Source organism: Lagenorhynchus albirostris, chromosome 16 (genome assembly GCF_949774975.1).
Source record: "Lagenorhynchus albirostris chromosome 16, mLagAlb1.1, whole genome shotgun sequence".
Classification (NCBI taxonomy): Eukaryota; Metazoa; Chordata; class Mammalia; order Artiodactyla; family Delphinidae; genus Lagenorhynchus; species Lagenorhynchus albirostris.
This window is the reverse complement of record NC_083110.1, coordinates 67,254,313-67,275,169: the sequence shown is the minus strand read 5'-3', so window position 1 is coordinate 67,275,169 and position 20,857 is coordinate 67,254,313. Positions and strand designations below refer to the sequence as shown.

General features: G+C 44.6%; 1 protein-coding gene across 23 annotated transcripts in view; it reads right to left on the bottom strand.

Moving 5' to 3' along the window:
* The window catches only part of TCF7L2 (transcription factor 7 like 2), a 197,061-nt gene that overhangs the window by 51,370 nt on the left and 124,834 nt on the right, over window positions 1–20,857 (bottom strand). The window lies entirely within an intron of this gene.

Genomic DNA, 20,857 nt, shown 5'->3' with positions numbered 1-20,857 from the left:
AAAATATATATATCAGAATACCCTGAACACAGGATGTCAGCTAAACGACAAACAAATGAGAGGTTTGCTCCAAAATACAGATTGTCGTTTTCTAACAACTGACGTGAGGTTTTATAATCCTTCTGTAAGAGGAATTTCTCTTGGGAAAAAATTCAGGAAAACCATTTTTTTACCTCAAGGATGTGAAAAGAATGTTTTCAGAATGTATATTTGGTATAAAATTCTTTAATTATCAAGTCTGCTCTTTGAATCAAACTGCATTCGATCTAATTAGTAAGCTTAGATCTCACCTTCATGCTGAACTTTAAACTCTCTGAAGCCAATTAAAAACTATTTAAATGAATATTAAAAGGATTACTGTGATCATTTCTGACATGAGAGAAAACATGCTTTTCAGCAAAAAATAGGTTTACAAAGCATGCCTGCATTTCACAAAATATTTGAATTGAGTTTTGCATTTAATCTGTCTATTACCCTTCTTCGATTCTGTCATCCAATGCTCTTCCTGGGCTGTTTTATCATCCTTGTTCAGGCATATCTGCCGCCAATACAGTTTCAACTGCAATTAGAACTGTTTTATTATTCAGTGCCCTTCAATTTTCAATAACTTATTAAGATTTACTGGATGGGACCCATTTCCCACTTTCATTTTGATACACTATTGACTTGAGCACGTATGAGGACGCACCAATAAAAGTTGGAATTAGAAAAAAACTTAGCCATTTCCAACTTGATGAGGCAAAGCATACTCAGACCACAGCAAACATCAAGTTAAATACACACTCTTTCTCTCTACATCTAGGCCTTGAAATAGCTTTTTGAGAATTAATAAATTATTCTGTTTGCTTATGAAATTAAATGCTCCCATGCAAAGCCGTTACAATTAACACCACTAAATGTGTTAGGTTACACTGAAGAAAGCCTCACAGTGTAATTATATCAATGAGTCATTTAACTCACATATATTAATTCAATTTATCTTCATTTTGAACTGTGGGGACTGATGGATTGTCATCATTAGAAATGACAAAGCTCCACGCGGGAGGGAAACACAGACCTGCTAAGGCTGTGACTTCTCGCAAGACCACACATCATTCCTCCACCAAGGGCGCCCACAAGTCATCAAGGGATGTATTCTCTGTTAAGGACCAAAAAGTCAGGATGCAAAAGAATATCAACTGGACTCTCTGGGACCTACACACCAGTGTCAATAAAGCAAATTCCTGTACAAAGATCGAAATGGTAATATGTTCTTAGCACAAGGACCATTACATATTTGGTATTAAAGAAAAACTCTCCAAATACTCCTTGGGAAAATACTACACTACAAATGCCATTTTTCCCAACCATGAACCTATTGATAAGCATTTCTGATTTCAAACAAAAAAACAGAGCAGTGCCAAAGAAAACATATTAACCAAGAGAGCTCAGCTGGGGATACTGTCAATAAAGAAGACGTTACCAGGCAAAGCAATTCCAGGATTGCTCGTCAAGATTTCCTTCTGAAAACTCACAGGATTAGAGGGGTCATGATTAAGATTTTAAGAACGACTGAGACCATATTCGACCAAGCTAAACCTACCCTGATGGCCATCCTAGGTTTTGAGAAACAGAATCACCGTGGGAAATTCGAGGCTAAGTGACTGACTTTTGCGTTTGATTCTTAAAAGGCTGATTTTTTAAGATCTAATACCTTGAAACTCCTGACTCAATTATTTAGTTTCCCTTCCCTCTTAAAAAGACATCCTTGAGTTCAAAGATGCCCATAATGGCATCATTTATCTCCAGTTTCTCTAATCTGGACAATGGGGAAACAAAGGAAATTAATTTTAATTTCTTTGATTGCTGGTGCAAAAGGGAGACCGCAAAGCTCTGTGGGACTAGGAGAAATGAATGCAAAGATGTACAGGAATGGAAGGCCACAACTTCTCAAGGGGGCACCCTTCCTTTCTCAAGGTCTTCGAGAACTTCTCAACCTGAACACTGCACCCAGCCCGGTCAGCTCTCGGTGGAAGGGAGGATGCCCTATTCCCTCTGATTCATGTGCTCATAGCCACTGATCAAGTGCTGGGGGAAAAAATTACAGAAGCACATCAAGCTGTGTTGAGAAGTTAAAAGCCGCTGATCTGGTCAAATTAAAATACTTCAAAATTACACACTTATGGGGATCTTTCCATTCATTTGCTGGATCAGAACTCAGTGCTATGCATCTCCTCCACTGATCTGCAGGGAGGGATGGAAGGACCCCACAAGGTGTCAGGGTTTCACTGGCTTGACAAGGCAGACCCGGATGGCCAGTGCTGGGGTGACTCTCTGGTTACAGAACTAGAAGACTCCTGTCACCCATGAGGCCCCTAATTAGATACCGCTGCAGCAATATGACAAAAATAAGGGAACTGGGGGAGAATAAAGGGAATCTGCTTTACAGAGAACTGCGTCTCTGCTAGAACCAAGAGTTGCAATTAACAATGAATTGGGAGTTTGTGATTAGCAAAGGCAAACTATTATATATGGGATGGATAAACAACAAGATCCTACTGTATAGCACAGGGAACTATATTCAATATCCCGTGACAAACCATGATGGAAAAGAATATGAAAAAGAATATATATATTCATACATAGATATATATATATATAAATGAGTCACTTCACTGTACAGAAGAAATTAACACAACATTGCAAATCAACTACACTTCAATAAAAAAATTTTTAAAGATGCAGGTAATAATAAATTTTAAAAAATAAATGAATTAGAAGGGAAGTCATTTTATAAACAGCAGTGACACATAGAAACTCACCAGAAAAGCATAATAAAGGAAAAGCCCCCCCGCCCACCCTCTCTAAAAGGACAAGGATCTGAATATATGGGCACTGGCTAAACTCACCTCCTTTTACTACCTCATATGCTTAAAATACATGATTGCTCACCTGTGGGTAAAGACAACCTGCCATCAAAACATTAGAGAGAAATGACAGCCCCGGACAGAATGATTCCGTTCTGAAATTCCTTGGTTTTCATTAACAAATAAATGATGTTTTTATAGAGTCTGAACCTTTGCTTTTCACAGCAAATTTAGGAACATTGCCAGGAAAAGTCACCCAAACCCGGTAAGTAGATTTCAACTCTACTAAATAAGCATGGGGACTTGCCATCCCCTTTCCCACACGTGTGTTCTTTGAGAAATTAGGTTCACACACGCTGCTGCCGCAGGAAATTACAGGGCTAAGGGGAGGGGATTTTAGGAAGACAGGTCTTTCTGAGCCTTCTGAGCCACTTGCTGAATGGTGATGATTTCACCCCTGGCCAGTACTGGTGCTGGATGCCAAAGAAGAGAGGGGTGTGTGTGTGTGTGTGTGTGTGTGTGTGTGAGAGAGAGAGAGAGAGAGAGAGAGAGAGAGAGAGAGAGAGAGAACATGCCTGGCCCTTACACTGACAAGACCGCTTTATGGACAACACAGCCTCTACCTCTTTGCTAAGCTCCTGACAAACACACCCAGAGGCTAACATACAATGGGCACATCCAGCAAATAATAAAGTAAAATTAAATTATGTCATGCCTCCACCATAGCAATGCCCACTGGCTGTCTGGGGAGCACCGATGCCAGTGTGCCCGCCACAGTGTGGAGTTGGAGCTCAAGTGTGCTCCTTCAAATTAGGCACAGATGGAAAGCATGTTGCTTTCCATGTTGCAACCACCCGCCTAACGCAGACTGTGAAACTGGTTCTGGATGCTACCAAGCATCTTAGTATATAGTCTGGACTGGGGTGTTTCTTCAAAACCATCTTGTTTTTGTCTAGCACCTCTTCAAGGAAGTTTGGGAGGGTGTATTTGTCATAATCAAATAAAGTCTTAGATGACAACAGCCCCATTTTATAGACAGAAAAACAAACAAGCTCAGAGGACTTGGAAGAACGCATTTGAGATTAGCTGGTTAGTAACTTTAGCAAATGAAAAGGAGGAGAAGGAGAAATTACTGCAGCCAAGGTAGGAATCGTCCCTACATTCTACACTTAAAGATGCACTCGCTGATTCGATCAATACTGATTCAGTGTTTCTTTCATGCCTGGCACTGTTCTAGGGACTAGGGATAAATCAGTGACCTGAGGGAAACGGTCCTTGCCCTCAGGGAACTTACAATCGAGAGAGGGCGGTCATAATTTACGAATGTCAAAGCGCTACCAGATGCACTCCTGGAATACCTTCATGGAATAATCTAGTCAAAGCCAAACAGAAACCAGTTCTCTGACTATCCAGCCCAATGTTCAACTCCAATTATTCTGTTCCTGAAATATGTAATTGAAAAGCTTGCTTCGTATGCTTAGAGAAGAAGCACAAGTTTTTAATCATCCCTTTCTTGGTTGTTTTTAAAGAATCCCAAATGCTAAATTATGCTGTCAAATCACCTACAGATGAATAGCTGTTTGCACTGGAGGTCAGAGAACATCACAGACTTGGGGAATATGGAGTAACATTCAGATGCCGGGTTTTTCACACCATCCTTAACACAGAGCTGTTGACTATTTTGTTTGATCCATATATAGTTGGCCAAATTAGTCTATGCTTGGGACAGAAACATCACTGGAGCTCAGGGAGGGATCATGAATACCAGTTAATACTAATTTAATTTCTTCTCTTTGACCCAATACATAACGTGGGCTTTCTGGTACTTCTGTACTTAATTCTGGAGCTCTATAAACTACAACTCCTTAAACTACTAGCATGAACTCAACATTTTTAGCTACTCTTCCAACTATAAATTAGATAAAATATACAGGTGTAGAGGTCAAGAACAGCAAGTAGAATTTACTTCATTCTTCACTGTAATTTGGGGGCAGCCAAGCTTGTAAGAAGAGTTTCCTTTACCAAAAAAGTGGGTATATCACATGGTGATCACTGTGTCCTAAGTATAAATATACAGAACAAATTAAGCCCTGGGTAGATGCTCAAGAAATGTTTGTTGCAGGTATTTATATATAAAAACATTGCTGCTGGAGTACATTTTAGAAAAAAATTTAAAGAAAAACTCCAATAGACAATCTCAAAATATTTCAAAGCACATAATGGGATCAGAAATTCTTTAAATACAGCTCCTAAAATGGAATTTTTTAAACAATTGTTCAGATTGTGATGGTCTGATGAAAAGGTATCACAACTTAGTGTAATGAATTAAAGTTCATTAGTATCTACAAAGATAGTATTGTTCTAAAAAATGCATACTCTACTCAGACATCATAGAGATCTATAAGAACTGATTCCTCTAACAGAAGAGTTTCTTAAATGCAGGGAAAGAAGCCCACAATTACTTATGTTTGCTTTAAAATGAGAATAAAACTAGTGGGTTTTTTTTAACATTTTCTAAACATGTCTGTTTAGTGGCTTCAACAAGTGTATTTTCAAAGTGTAAGCACAGCAAAGCTAATCTGTGTGAAATTTGTTACAGTCTTCAAGCCAGAGTCATGTTTTCAAAGAACTGTAAAATATTATATACTCTGATGCAAACCACTGTTTAATTAGAATATAAAAATTATCAAAGAGGTAAAAAAAAAACCCAGCAAAATGAACTGTATGCATGTTATGTTTCCAAAAACAGACGATGGATGCCATTGTATCATAACCTCTAGGTTACTAAAGCTGCATGAGGTCTTACTTCATATGATGGAACACTGAATGGCCCCTGTGCAATGACGCCTAAAAGTTGTTCTTTGCCCTTTCATAAACACCTCATTTAAATCCCACACCATTCCTAGATGTTGATAGCACTGTCCCTATATTTTTAGATGGCAAAACTGAGGCTCCCACGGAATAAGATAACTTCCCCAGGATAACACAGCAAGTGGCAGAGTCGAATTTGAACCCAAGTCTTCTAACGCTCCCCAGTCCTATGGCTAAAATCCCCTTCCAGTCAATACTACAAGGCAGAAGTTCTAGACGGAAGCAATTCGAAAGCTGCCTGTGATCAACACATCAGTTTAGATGGCCTGCGAGTGTGTGTGCACGCGCGGACAGACACTGTGTCAGTAGGGACTGTAGCAACTCCCTTTGCTAACCAAGGGGACAGTTGGCAAGTACGTTGGCACAATTAGTACAGATAAACCCTCCACAGCCTATCTGCCTTCTGATTTTTAAATAAACACAGGCTGAATGCTATAATTAAGATCAGAAGTGCCTCTGAAAGACCAGATGGCAAAAGGGAAGTTACACAAAAAAGTCGCTGGCAGGGAATTGGGTGTTATCCCTAAGGTGGAGTGAGTGATTTTTAACAAATGTTTTTAACTCCAGTGCCTGGAAGAGAACAGCAACCACCCTGCAGAAATGACGGGTGGGCCCAAGGCGGGCAGCATCCTGCAGGTGCAGAGGAAGGAAAGGCCCACGACTCAGATGCACACAGCGGGCACCAGGTCTATACTGCAGGGGGCTCCGAGGAGCTTCCTATCTGGTCTGACCTTGCCCACCACTCAGGTCAGGAGTTCCTCGATGATAATGCAGACCTAGAAAAGCAGTCAGTGCAGTCGCTACACTGATGCCTGGAGGTCCCCAGAGTCTTCCTCCTTTTCTTATGACTCAGAAAACAATGGCATCTCTATGCCCTCAATGGCTTCAGTGTGAGCCCCTCCCCGCCACAATGGCCCCATTCAATCCCCCACCAAGAGCGACTGCCCCAAGTTTAACGGCCTGTGTTAGGAGAGCACTGGACACAAAGGGAGGTGTTTCCAGGTTCAGTGAACACTTTACTTCCATTCATCAGAGAAGGAACAAAAGCAACACCACCCACACTCACCCCCGGCCATTGACCTCGGGCATGGCAGAAGCTGGGCTCTGCCAACCCCACCAAAATGCAACCTTTTCCTGGTGGAGGCAGGGACCACACTGCGTTTCCAGATCACTGTGCAAACAGGGTTCCAGATTATTTCTACCTTCCACGAAAGACATCTACATAAAAATGGGATTCTTTTGACCCCTAGGAAGGACCAAGAGGAAACTAGGGGGTGTGGGTGGGGACCATGAGAGCAAAGGGAGAAAAAGGCTCCCAAATAAAGACCAAGATGGTCAGCGGACAGACGTTAACTTATACTTCAGAATCTTAATTAGGAAACTAGCCCACCTCTTTCTTTGCTTTCAATTTTTTATTAGGGTTGACTGCTATTTTTATTAAGGAACCTAGCATTTACTTTGTACAACTGCTTAAATTACTGAGTACCACTGCTCGCAACACTTGACCAATACAGGCTAGGTGTTTAAGAAACATCATTTCACATAACCCAAAAGTGTTATTTCCCCCGATTGCAAGTGATATATTCACCTTGGTGTCCTGACCACACATTTCTGCAGCAATATTGGGTATCAGTCAACAGCCCCTGATTTTACTAGTTGGTCGTAGGCTCAACTTTTTTCTTCCTTTTTCATGGGGTTGGCGGGGGCGGGGTTTGCAGAGTTTACACAAAGTGCTAACATTCAAAATAGCACAAGTCATACCTCCCTCGCTCCTCAGAGAGACACCCACCCACCCCTTTCCCCAGCCAAGTTGGATTAGTCATACTAAACATAGCCCATTCCCAATCAACCCTTCAAGCTTTGGCAGGCCTAGCCCAGCTGACATTCCGGCCCAGTTTAACGTTACATAATGAGAGCTTCACTCCCATCATGGGCTGCAAGTCAAAACAAACCTGCTGAACTTGACCCAGAGCACCAGCTTGATTCTCAGTTAACAGGACGTGGGACTGCAAGGGACAGAACAGAGCTCTTAGCAAACATTTAAAAAATCACCCATGAACTCCTGAAGCCATTCTTTTTGTGGTCAACTCCGTCAGGGTTGCTTTGACTTCAAGTATCGGTGATCCCCAACCTAGATACTTTCCAAGATTTATCACAGAGTGTTGGTGTCAAGCTAGCTTTCAAAGGATCATTTTCACACATTTCTATGTTTGAGCTGTAAACACGAGCCCAGAAAGCAACCCTGTAACAGGATTCCCAAATACCAGTCCTCTGGGAAAGAAGGGGGTGGGGTTATATAAGAGGATACAATTCCCTGCCAGAGACTAGTTCATTCAAAATGCATGTATGAACGGTAAGATCTGATTTTCTACGTATTGCTAAAGCACACTCGTTGCTGGCAAAGTGTCCAAGACGGTGTGTGTGTGAATTCCTGCTCACTTCTTAGGTAACCCCTAGCAGATCGTATCAGCCCATCCTCATCACCATCACGAGCCTCGTCGTCATCACACATCAGCACCCAGGGCACCCCAGGTAAACGCAGCCTCGCAAGTGGAAAATAAGCGAATTTATACTACACTTGATCTTAGCCAAAACGCCGAGAAGCGATGAGCGAATTTATACTGAACACACTGAACTTCACACAGTAATCCAGAAAGAGCTGAAAATGAATGGCACTTAACACGAACAAAAATCAAACTCCACCTTGAATCAGAGGTGGCAGGATGGAAAGAGAAAAGCCGAGAGGTCTGGAGTCTGGTCTCGACTCTACCGCTCTCTGGCTCCACGGCTGCATGGCCTTACGGTCATCTCCTCTCTCCAGGCCTTGGTTTCCCCAGGTTTACAGAGAGGACTGGATGGCATGGGTAGGTTACCACTCAGCTCTCACAGTTCTAAGATTTTATAACTGCCTCTACCCATCCACCCACCCCAACCAGAGTGAACAAATTTGTTTGCATTAGTACTTGGAGGTCACGCAGGTCCGCTTCTCTGACCTGAGTTATTTGATTTGTCTTGCACCAGAGGCCCAGGCCCATATGCACAGTGACCTTACCGGCAGCCTACGACCTGTTAGGCAACATTCAAGTTAAACTTACCTGCAAGACAATCCCAGTCAATCTCCCTAGGAAACTTTGTTTCTTTTTTAAAATCCCAGAGACCAGTTATTTTCTTAATGTATCAGGATCCTACTTACAAACACTGCTTGCCGGAGCACTGAGGGCTGCTGCCCCCATTCTAAACAACTCCAGCTTACGGTGCTTTCACAATTATTTTTCTCTCCCCTTCTTCTGAACTGTAAGAGGCTGGAATTGCCAGAGACTGCTATGCCTGGATCTTTGGGACTGAAACACAGACAAAGACTTAATGTTGGACAAGGAAGGATGTAAATATGGTGAGAAATTCCTCAAGATGGGGAAGATGGATTTGGGGAAGAGGAGGGAGAGTGGGACCAAAAAGGTGCTGCTGACCAGGCAGAGGCGAGAGATAAAGAAGCAGAGAAGTGGATGCCACCACACGGTGGCACCTAGGCTGTGGTCAGAAGCTCCCAAACTTTGAAAGCGGACTTGTCCACAAAACACACCCTCTTCAACACGCCCTTCCATGGCGGCCTCACCACCAAGACCATTCGCACGAAGATGGAGGGATCCCGTCATGGAAGGCGTTCTAAGTTCCCCAGGAGCTCAGGAGGCAACTTCCTCTGACGATGCCTCAGAAAGGAGCAGACCTCAGGGTGGGCAGGGACTCTGCGGGAGACCAAAAGGGAGCAGAACGTCCTAGGGACTCAAGTCATAACTTCCAGCTAGAAGGGTGACTCCCTGAAGGCAAGGACTCAATCTGTCTTGCTCACACCCTCACCCCCAGCACTGAACAGCACCCGGTAACACTGTAATTAATGAGCTCAAGCTGTCCCAAGTGCTGCTGGTGTTTCTGTCCAGTCACCCTGGAAGTCAACAAGACCTATTCTGCAAACTTCCTCGTAACTTGTGTCCAGAAGCATTACAGGAAGACACCATGCCTGTCCCACAAAGTCAAGTTAATCGCCTTTGTGACAGCTATCAGTCACAAGTCTGATGTCTGGAAGACTCACCTGCATCCCCGCTTCGCTCTATAACTTCCAGACTCCCTTTAATCTGAAGCTAAGCTTGTAAGGCTAATAAGATGATGCTGTCTTGTCTACCTTAGAACTTGGCCTGGGAACCAAGCCCCCAGACAGCCAGTAGAGTAAAATAATCCTTCCTGGAGTGTCACCCAATGTTACAAAAGATATGGACAGATCTTCTGGCTTTATAAACAACCAGGAGTAGAGCTCAATAATGCTGAGAAATTCAAGATCAAGTTGAACAGGTAGCTTACCAGGTATTCTTTACGCCACCTACAGGTCCATTAGGACACTGTATCTTTTGTCCTAAAATTGTAGAGTACACGGTACCCAACACTGTGGCGTCACCACAATTACTCTGAATGCGTTGCCCTGAAAGGGATAAAGAAGAGGCTGGGAGACTGTAGCATCAAGGGGCAGCGGCATTTTACTTCTAAGACTTTTCCCCCCGTGCTTCTCTACGCCCCTCCCTGGTGTCCAGATGACATCCATTAAGTTCAGGCACTGCTCCACAAGGGATCTTGGCCTCTGGCTATGAGAAAAATAGCATCAAAAAAATTGCTTGCCAATAACCCATTAATTTAAACAAGTCAGGATGGCAAGAGGAGGCTGCCTGGGAATGATCATAGAAGAGAAGTCAAAAGCAATGTGGGTTACAATGGGACACACAGCCCTCCGGCGGGATGTTCCTTCTCTTACAAAGGCAAACCCTTAAAGCTCCCACGAGGATTAGGAAATCATCTCTTCACCCATGTGACCAGTTACACTCTTAGAACGACAAGGAAGGTCTCAGTGGGGATGTGAGGGGTGAAGGATTTCCAAATGGATAGCACATCTGACTTGGCCAAAGGCACCAACTCAGACCCTGGCCCATCCTCATTCTTAGGAGAGGGTGAGAGTGAGGGGAACAACATATGAGCCAGAGCGCCAGTATCATTCGTACAGAAATGGGGGCACAGCGTGAATCATTCGGGCACAGTCCTAAGAAACCAAGAGTCCCAGCGACACTGGCTGAGTCCTCCTAACATGGAAGGAGGTCTGGTTTGTTCCTGCCTCAACGATACAATCTATACAATGGAAACTGAAGGCTGTACTAAGGCTTCCTCGTCCTCCTCCAGCCCACCATCCTGGGTTGTGGAACGCAACAGAAAGGACCACATGCCGCGTAAATATATGCTTCATACTCAGTCCTCACCCCACCTGCACAAAAGACATACCATTAATAAGTATAAAAAACGTAGGTTTCCTCCCAGAGTCATCTTGTACGTAATCCGCCCCCCATCACTGGCAACCACCGCTAATGTCATTCGATTCTGAATTCAAACAAAGGGGGAGGTGAGAAGCAAGAAATCCCCAGCGTTTACACATCTGAAGCTCACCCTCTAAAATGAACTTTCCTCTCGAAAACCCCTTTTTAATCAGTCTACCAAATGGACTCGTTTTTTTTTTCCTTTAATTTGCGGGATCCAAGCAATTTTTACTGTGGGTGGTAACGAGAGTCTAACTGTTTCTAATTATTTAAAAAACAGAACCACACACACAAAACAAAACAAATAAAAAATCTATGCTGCCAACTGCCGAGAGGCTCAGAAGCCACAACTTCCGGTAGTAAAGATTTTTGTTCCCAACTATCATAAACCAGCGGATCTGGAGAGCATCTGGGCATCTGCTCGACGTTTCCCATACACGAGCGCGGCGAGAGGGTACCATTCACATTTAAGGAACAGAGGCTGGCAGGACGATGGTGAGGTGAGTACCCTGACTGCAAACGTATGAAGATGCAGCCTGCAAATGCAAGCCCTACCACTTACTCTCAGCGGAACCAAGGACAATTTTTTTTTTTAATTTTGTGCCACAGTTTCCTTCTCGTTAAAAATGGAGAAGACGGTTCTTACCTACTGGGAGGATGAAATGAGTTAACATATGAAAACCACTTAAACTGGAGCTGGTTCATAAAGAAGCACTCAATAAATGTTACTATTAGCTTATTTATATATAAAATTGCAAAAATAGATTTTCCTCCTATGGAGGAGCTGTAAAGAGTGAAACGAGTATTTATGAAAAAGTGAACTCAATGCCTGAATGACAGCAAATTTTTCATAAATGGTGGTTAATATTAAGCCACACCCCCACCAAAGAAAGGGTTCATCCTTCTTTCCTCTCAAACCAGAGATGAGTTTAAGAAAACCTACTGAGAATTAATAAGTAAGAGCTAATGTTGACAGATATACATGTACACCACACCTTAACTCATTGATAACTCCCAATAAATGAAGGGAGGTATGATAATTTCCCTGCTTTATAGATGGAGAAACTGAGGTCTAGAAAGGTTTCACTACACAATGCCAGTAGCCAAGCCAGGGTTTGAATTCATGCTCTTAATCATTCCATTAAACAGACTCTGCAAGAACCAAAACCGAGTGCCAAAACGCATTCTCTATTCTTCTGAGGCAAGATAGCTCATGCCAAAGAGGCCTGCAAGAATTACGACTTTATCATTACATCTGAAAGAGGGAAAAACAAATATCCTTTTTATGGAGAGGAAATCCACTACAAAGACCCAGAAGGAGGAGCTCAACATGGTAGAAGGAGGAAGGTATTTCTTTGGGCTACCTTGGACCTCTGTGTCGACAAAACGGCCCTATTCTACTCCACGAGAAAAAGAATCCTGCACAATCCTCTACCCTCCAGCCTCCGCTTTCTCCCCCACTTGTTAACCATGCCCAAAGGGTGGCAGTAAGTTGAACTGCAGACAGTAATTTTTGTTAATGGAATTCTAAGCCCATCAGTTTTCAGCTAGGAGGATGAGAGACTCTTTCACTGTGCTTTTCTAAAGCAAATATTTAGTGCTTTCATCTTTTAGTGCCCTAACATGCAATCTGTCACCCAAATAAGAACACAGGAGAAAAAAAGAAAAAAAAAAAAACCTTCTCATGTGGGTGTTTGTAGAAATTATATCATGTTTCCGGCGTCGATCAGACAAATGGCAAGCACTTCTGGAAGGGGACACACGTCACCCCGCACGCTCTTCTCGAGGCGTCTTCCAGAGTTAAGGCAGCCGGGCCCCATGGTTTACACTTGCTCCACTTGGGAAAATCATGCCAGCCCTGGCTTTCCACAGCACCCCTAGCACGTCAATCATGATGCAGAGAAGCAGCTTGTTTCTGAGCTGTTCTGCTCCTCTCGTTTTGCCTAGGCACCCATGCTCACGTTACCTGGTTTCGTGTGTGATTTTTTTAAAATGAGAACCATTTTTCCTCCACCTGGAGGACATTCTTCTACAGAAACCTGTTGCCAGACTACAGTAGTTTCTTATCAGCAGAACTCCCTCCTCTCAGCTAACCCATGGATGCTCTGACCCTATCACATTTCGAGAGATTCCTTCAGCCTGGCAAGAGAGAAAGGCAGGGAGAGGGGATACAGACAGGGAAGTGGGGGTGACTTTCGTAGAAGGCAGTTCTAATTCTTTTTCCTGATTCTAAAGCGAGTTTCGATTCCAGAAAGCCAGAAGGAGAGCTACGACTGTGTTTCTAGATGTTACCTCCCCTTTCCACCCCTATAATTTCTGCTTTCTGCTCTGGGTCACCGTTCCCACTTCTCAACTGGCTGCAATGGCAAATCTCCAAGTAATTACAAAGGCAGGAATCAGATTACACCAGATTCTACATGTGTGCGATTGTTGCCACCTTCCCCAGCAAAATCCACAGCAGAGGCATCATCAACTGTTCAGTCAAGTGTGACGTTCTGAGCTGGGGACATCTGAGGTCACCTCTCCTCGTTTCCCAGGAGGAGGACAAGCACACACACACACAGGATCACAGCACACAAACGTCCCTGCAGTTCACTTTTCCCTAAGAAAGCAAAAGCCCTGACCGCAGCAGGTGAGACACAGCTCTGGCCTTCCTGTGATCGGACCAGCTTGTTCCAGAACCTGGGTAGAGATGCACAGATAATCATGGAAGCACCTCAATTCCTGGCTTCACCTAAGTAATGGGACAAGTGAGGACAGCTGGGGAGAACCACGTTGGGTCAACAGATCTGCAGGTGATGCAGCGTCTTCATCTTACACGTTATGCCCAAACCGTGATCATCTGTCCTGACATCTGGGAAGGAATAATATAGATAATTCAAAGCAGAATACTCCAGAAGTCGTTTCCCTTCACAATGCTGCCTACATGGTTAGCAAGAACATTTCCCTCGCTAATTAGATTTGTCTTTGGCCACTGTCAGAATTAGCCCGAGTTCTCCTAAATCCACCAAGTGGCCCAAAGCATCCTAGGTGTGTGGGGCAAGGACAGCCAGTACAAAAAACAGACAAAAGCCAAACAACACTTGTCAGTAACTAACAGGCTGACTAGCCAGGCACTCTGGTTACATCTCTTTTGCTGGAGAAGGCGTGGAGAGCAGAGCAGAGACTTATAATCAACAATGAAAAATGACCCTCTGAATGAAAGAGATGAATCAGGCCAAAGATACCTTTCGAAGGGTAAAAATGATAAAAATAAAAAAATAAAACCTACATCTCTTGTAACCATAAAAGGGTAGCACGGGAGTGTGTGTGAGGTGATGAAGCTGTTCTGACTGTGGTGGTGATAATACGAACGGATGCTAAAATTCACAGAACTGCAGACCAAAAGAAAAAGCCAATACTGTTGTATATTTTCAAATATAAACTTTCAAAATCCCACATCTCCAAAGAAACCTGCTCCTCAGACCTAAAATCTGGGACACAGAAGTATATTCAGTAAGTGCAACTTCAAAAAATGCACAGCTGCAGGTGACCCCACCAAACCAAGACTGCAGGGAGGAAAGGCCCCCAGGAGCCTGATTCGAGTCCACTCTGCTGTCCCCAGCAGGACAGGGCCAAGGACAAACAAATGTCCGAGTCCCTTTAGAAGCGCACATATCCCTGCATCCTGACAGCAGTGAGCCCGTGCCCAGACACTGCTGTTCCTGCCCCGCCAGGCACAGAAATGCCCCACCTTCCCTTCAGGAACTGCCCGAATTGCTGAAGCCAGTAAAAGCCCCATCAGCAAGCTTGCCCTGCCTCTCGCCTCCACCCATCTTTCTCCTGGGTTCTTATAAAGGAGGCAGGAGGAGAGAAACTTGTCCATGGGGCAGAGCCGCGAACTGGATCTCCGTCTGGATGATTCCACGTTTCTTCTACTCCCTGGCGGAGGGGCTTCTCCTTTCCCCAGGAGGAGAGGATCTCTCCCCTGCCACACTGGCTGCTGGAGAAACACCAGGCATGCCAGAAACCCAGAGGGCAGGAGCCAGGCTGAGCACGCAGTGATTGAGCTCTTCCATGCTCCCTCTGACCCCGGCCCCTTACATCGTGCCCAGCCCAACACCATCTCCTGCCAGCTCTGCTTTTCAAAGCAGCAAGAGGCCCCCGCCGGGACCTGGGGCTGCGACACAGGGGCTCCGGCGAAGCTGGGCAGACCAAGTGACAGGTGGGGCTGGGAAATGAGGCGAGCGGAGCAGCGCGTCCCTCGGCCACCCCCTGCCTCCCCACCTCCCTCGACTCTCACTTCTTCTTTCTCTGGCGTCTTTAGTTCCTTCCTTGTCCCCGCCCTCCCTTGTCAGAAGGAACTGGCTTTTCCAAAACAGAAACTTTCACTCTGAGCACAAACAGGCCTGTTATTTAGACCTTCTCAGAGAAAAACACAGCCAGCTGTGAGCAGGCTCTGGGCGGTGAGGCCTGGGAGACACAATGCCCACGGAGGAGCGCGCGCACACACCGGGAGGTCGCGCACAAAGGGTTTAGAACTCCCTGGCTGTACAAAGGCCACCTCCTTCCTCACCTTCAGCTCAAGCAGAGGAGGCCACCACGGATTGGGAAAGGACAGTCCAAGGAAAACTTGAACCTGGCCTCATCAGGGAAGATGAGTCCACTTCTCCCACTTAGCTCCCCAGACCACACCAAAAACATGTTTTGGTAACTACTACATTTCTTTCATGCAAACAGGCGTGACATGAACTTTCAGAGATGTGATGGGAAAAGCTGGGAAAGTGTGGAATAAAGGATAAAAGATGAGGTAGCTCCTAGAATCATCTCTTGCTAAACGAGCAGCAACTAGTGCAATACCTCTGAATAAGGCACAGAGGACTGGCCTGACAGAGAAGGATAAAAACTAAGATCCTCCACTTCGCTCACCTGACAAGTGCCTTTAATAAAAATGAGTAAATTAAAGTTCCAGAATCTGGGCTGAAATGTGCTTCATCTCTGTTCCCAAATTCCAAACATCGACCTCACTGACATCATTAAAAAGACTGATCATAGGAAGGTACTCTGAGAAACAAAGGTATCACAACATGGAGAGACAGACAGACTTGATAGATAATGTCAAAACTGTGAGTAAAAAGCATCTATGACCTCTCTTCAACTACTGACCATGTATTATGATTTGAGGGGCCCCTAAGGTATAAAAAGCCTGAAGGTTAATTTAAACTCTCCCCTGACACAGTGTAGCCCATTAAAAACTGATCTGTGAGGGCTTCCCTGGTGGCGCAGTGGTTGAGCGTCTGCCTGTTGATGCAGGGGACACGGGTTCGTGCCCCGGTCCGGGAGGATCCCACATGCTGCGGAGCGGCTGGGCCCGTGAGCCGTGGCTGCTGAGCCTGCGCGTCCGGAGCCTGTGCTCCGCAACGGGAGAGGCCACAACAGTGAGAGGCCCGCGTACCGCAAAAAAAAAAAAAAAAAAACTGATCTGTCACCTCACAGAATTCCAAAAGGGGAGGATCCAAAACAATAAACTGTGTGGATGACAAGATGTCCTGCACGGAGGGCCCAGAGTCTTCTCTATTAATGACCTTTGTCATATGAGATGCAAAGAAAACATGTGACTCACAAAGAAGGGGGAAAAGAGAGGCAGCCACAGAGATAAGAGCCGTGATCGAGTCTGTGGTGTCCGAGCGGATGTCAGGTGACCCCAGAGCCTGGATGCAGGGCCGGAAACCACTCCCACCATCCAAGGGATGGGGTCCTTAGAAGACGTCCACGCACCCTGCTTCCTACTCTGTATACCAACCTCCCGGGGCGGAGAAAAGTGTAAGAAGTGAAAAGAACAGTGTTCACAGCCTTTAGTCCAAGGAATGGTCAGCTTGGGAAATAGGGCCCAGAATGATCCTCTCCCTCTCTGGGCCTGTGTCCCTGGTGGGAAGCCCTGTGCAAGCTGTGGCCAAGCTGTGTCCATCCCGTAGGGGGCTGTGACAAGCAGCGGGGGAAACAACACCATTTCACCTGGGAGTGTGGCTTCTTTGAGGTGCCAGAAATTCCAAGCTAGGCACTGCAGTGCCCACCTATACTACTGGGGCCGTAATTCGGCAGAGGAAATTCACGTGCCCATTTAACCCAGAAGAATTCAACAAAGAAGCTTTGCACACAGAAAAAGGAGAAGCTCTGCAAAATAATATGAGTGGTCCCATCAGCCATCCCACCCTGAGAAGGAATTTAGGGAGGGGGTGAATTTGCTGGATCACTCGCTCAGAATGATCGGGGCTGTGCGTGCTAAGCCATGGCTCATATATATCATGGGGACATTATGGAATGTCCAAAGTCATTCTATTCTGTCTTTGTTATTTTCAACTCACACTCTCTCCCACATGAGAGGCAACCAGACTGTAATAGTGGAACTTCAGAAACAGTGTGTTTGCACTGGGGCAATGACTGAGCATATTGAGAGGTACCCAGTTCTGGAATGGACACCACTAGAAGTTTACCAAGAGCCTTCACAGGATACGCAGGAAAGGGCTTCTATTACAAGAGATGTGAGACAGACAGAAAATAATTACATATATGATAGGAGCCCACCTATGATTTTTTTAAAACACATCCTTTAAAAGACTGGAAGGAAGTATGTCAAAATGTTAACTCTGCCTTTGAGAAATATTTTTACTGTTTTCTCATCCTGCTTCTCTATGTAATCAGGAGAGGGAGGGTGAATTAAACATTTTAGCTTAACTGAATGCTTGGTAATCCAAAGTTATAATGCAGAGATTTATAAAGCAAATACTTCCCCTTTCTAATGTACTTTGTTGTGTAAATCCAGATTTTCCAACAAAACATATTGAAAAACATAGTACTAACTAAGGAAGTGAAGCAATATCTATATTTGTTTCAATGACTAATAAGCAAAAATAAAACTTTGGCCATGATGCCATGCTTTTTAGAAACCAGACACATAATAAGCCACAGATTTATAGGATGTGGTCTAATAAACCTAAGAAAAGTTTCATTTCCTCTCACCAAAATGGTTAACTCCCTGTCTATGTGACTGGCTTTGCAAAGTTAGCTGAAACCTTTTTTTTTTTTTCCTTAAATGCCTAACTTGAGAAGTTAATAAGCAAGTACCAGCAATAATGTGCCCCCTCCTGAATTCACACACACACAACACACACACACACACACACACACACACACACACACACTCACTCACTCACATACCCCTAAAGAAGAAACAAAATTAGGCTCAAACCTAGCAAAAAGGTAGGTCAACCAAACTATCAGAAGGGACAGAGGGTATCGTCTTCCTAACCCCCAGCCACTGACCAGGAAGAGTTCAGAGAAGCCCTTCAAGACAAGGAATAAGAGAAGGATCTGAACAAAGAACCTTTTAAAAGTTTGTTTGCAAGCATTTCCGTAAAAATGGTATTGACTAAGCAATTACAGGAAAAAAACTCTTTCTTTCTTATCTGAATGCATTTATGCCATGGGTCACGCCCTATTATTGTCACTATTAAACATGGTAATAGCCTCAGTGTAATGACTTTGTGTGGTGAGCTTTAAAATGGCCATGAATAGCTAACTAGAAAGAAGTGACTCATGCCTGCCCAGGTGGACGTTGACTTTCTTAGTCATAGTTAATCAATCAACTGGTCTACCAACCTTAATTCCCTAGAGGAGACAGCCTTGATTCTAAAGGGTTAGAATCAAGCCAAATCACAGGGAAGAGAGAGCAGGGACAATGAAGGTTAAGTATGGATGGGGTAGAAAGTATTCTAGATATGGTACCTGAAAAGCAAAAACTGGACTCTGCATGTCCTGAACCAGAAGTTTCCTCCCAGCTCCTGAGATGGCTGGGCGTTGAACAGGACCTAACCCAATCTCCTTTAGCAGGTGGAAGATGATTGGTGGAGAAGGCTCCAAACCATGGGCTATTTTGCCAGGGTCTTTCATTAACAGCAGTTTTAGAGCTCCACCCCTTTGTGATCTTAAGCAAGTTACCTAACCTCTCTGTGGCTCATTTGCAAAATGGCAATAATCACAGCACCTTCCTCTTAGGGGTGTTGTCAGGTTTTGACGAGTTAATATACACAAATCGCTTACGGAAGTGCCTGGGCCGTAGGAAGCACTGTATTAAAAGTCTCTTTGATCAGTATTTCAAGGGATCCTGATAGGTGCCCAGTGAAGCAGGCTGGGCAGGGATTCCCCTACCATTCCCTTTTAACAGACACAGGGACCCATCACAGAGGGATGAAGCATCTTGACGGCAGAGGTGGGAGAACGCTGGACTCAAACCTAGTTCTGACTCCGGTCATGCAAGGTTTCCACTATGCTACCCAGAACCATCTCGAACACACCTAAGCTGTGCGTGGAAAGCATGCAGCACGACTGAGATACCGCCCCCCCCAGCAGAGGCCAGCCCATCACACGGACACACTACCAGTGTGCGATGCCTCCAGAATCCTGCTGGGTGTCTGCGCCAGACCGAGCACGCCAGCACCTCTGGCCAAGCCAAGCCTCCGCTTTATATCCTCAACTCCACTGATGCTCACAACAGCTCACATGTCATCTTGGGGAGACTGAAGCACAGAGCACTTGGGTAACTTGCCCGAGGTCACACAGCCCGAGTGGTGGTGTCTCTGTGTCTGGTCTATTCACAACTTAGGGATTTAGACCCAATTCTGGAAGCTGGGTGTATTAGCACTTCCCCAAGAGATGCTTCCCTGTCCTGAGGGCAAAGCTTGAGAAACGAGCGTAGTCACTGGCGCCGGGGATCTAATCAGCGCCTGTGGATCTTGAGTTATAAGGAAGAAACCCCGACTTTCTGTTTCATTTTCCTCAACGCAGAATGGGTGCCTGGTTCTCTTTTATCTACCTCATAACTCTGACCAAAGATTAATGAGTTACCATTTGCCAGGCCCTGGTGGAGGAATAACTATGATCGGTATGGCCTTATCGTCCACAGTCAGAATGAACAGAGACTCTTATTAAAAGCCAGACCAAGGAGTGGCTGCTGAGAAAAAGCTTCCTTCGGGTCAGGGCTGCTGCAAAGAAGTGCAACAGCTCTATCCAACCCAGGCCAGTTAAAGACACGGCCGTACACATGCACGGGACACGTGTAATCCGGGCACAGTCCTCATCAGAAGAGGGGAAGGAGCATGTGGTGTCAAAAGACCCTAGACTACATCCTCAGTTTCAGTCACATCTGGCCAGAGGGGAACAATCAGACAGGAAGATTTCCACAAGACACCCACGCGTGAAGTTACTAACCAGAATTAAAACGCATTATGGTGTATAAGAGCAACCCAGTGAAAAGAAAAATACAAAACTCTGTAAGGTACCATTCCAATTTTACGAAACATTTTTAACTTTAGACTCATGAATGACAAGAAAGAACTGCATCCAAACATTAAGAGATTATAACTAGGTAAAAAAGAACGTGGGTGTTTATATTTTTTTCTACTTGTTTCTCTTTGTGTCTCTAGTTCTCTCATAGGGCTATTTACCACTTTTTAGATCAGAACAAGCTTTTAAAGATGATTTCACCCGCCTTTTCCCTCTCCAAAGGCAAGACGCACGTACACGTTACCTGCGATTCTAGGCCTCTGCTGTGTTCTGTCCCTGCAGCCCTAACACGCAGCCCAGCAGCCAGCGCACAGTAGGGATACAATAAGTATTTTTCAAAGACAGAGGCTTTACTAATTGCCTCTTAAATATTCACTTTTCTTTCTAAAAAAACTTAAAAGCTAGCATTAGTACTCAAGCATTCACTCTTTAAGTCTAAAGAGTTACCTTACAATTTATCTGCATTGACTT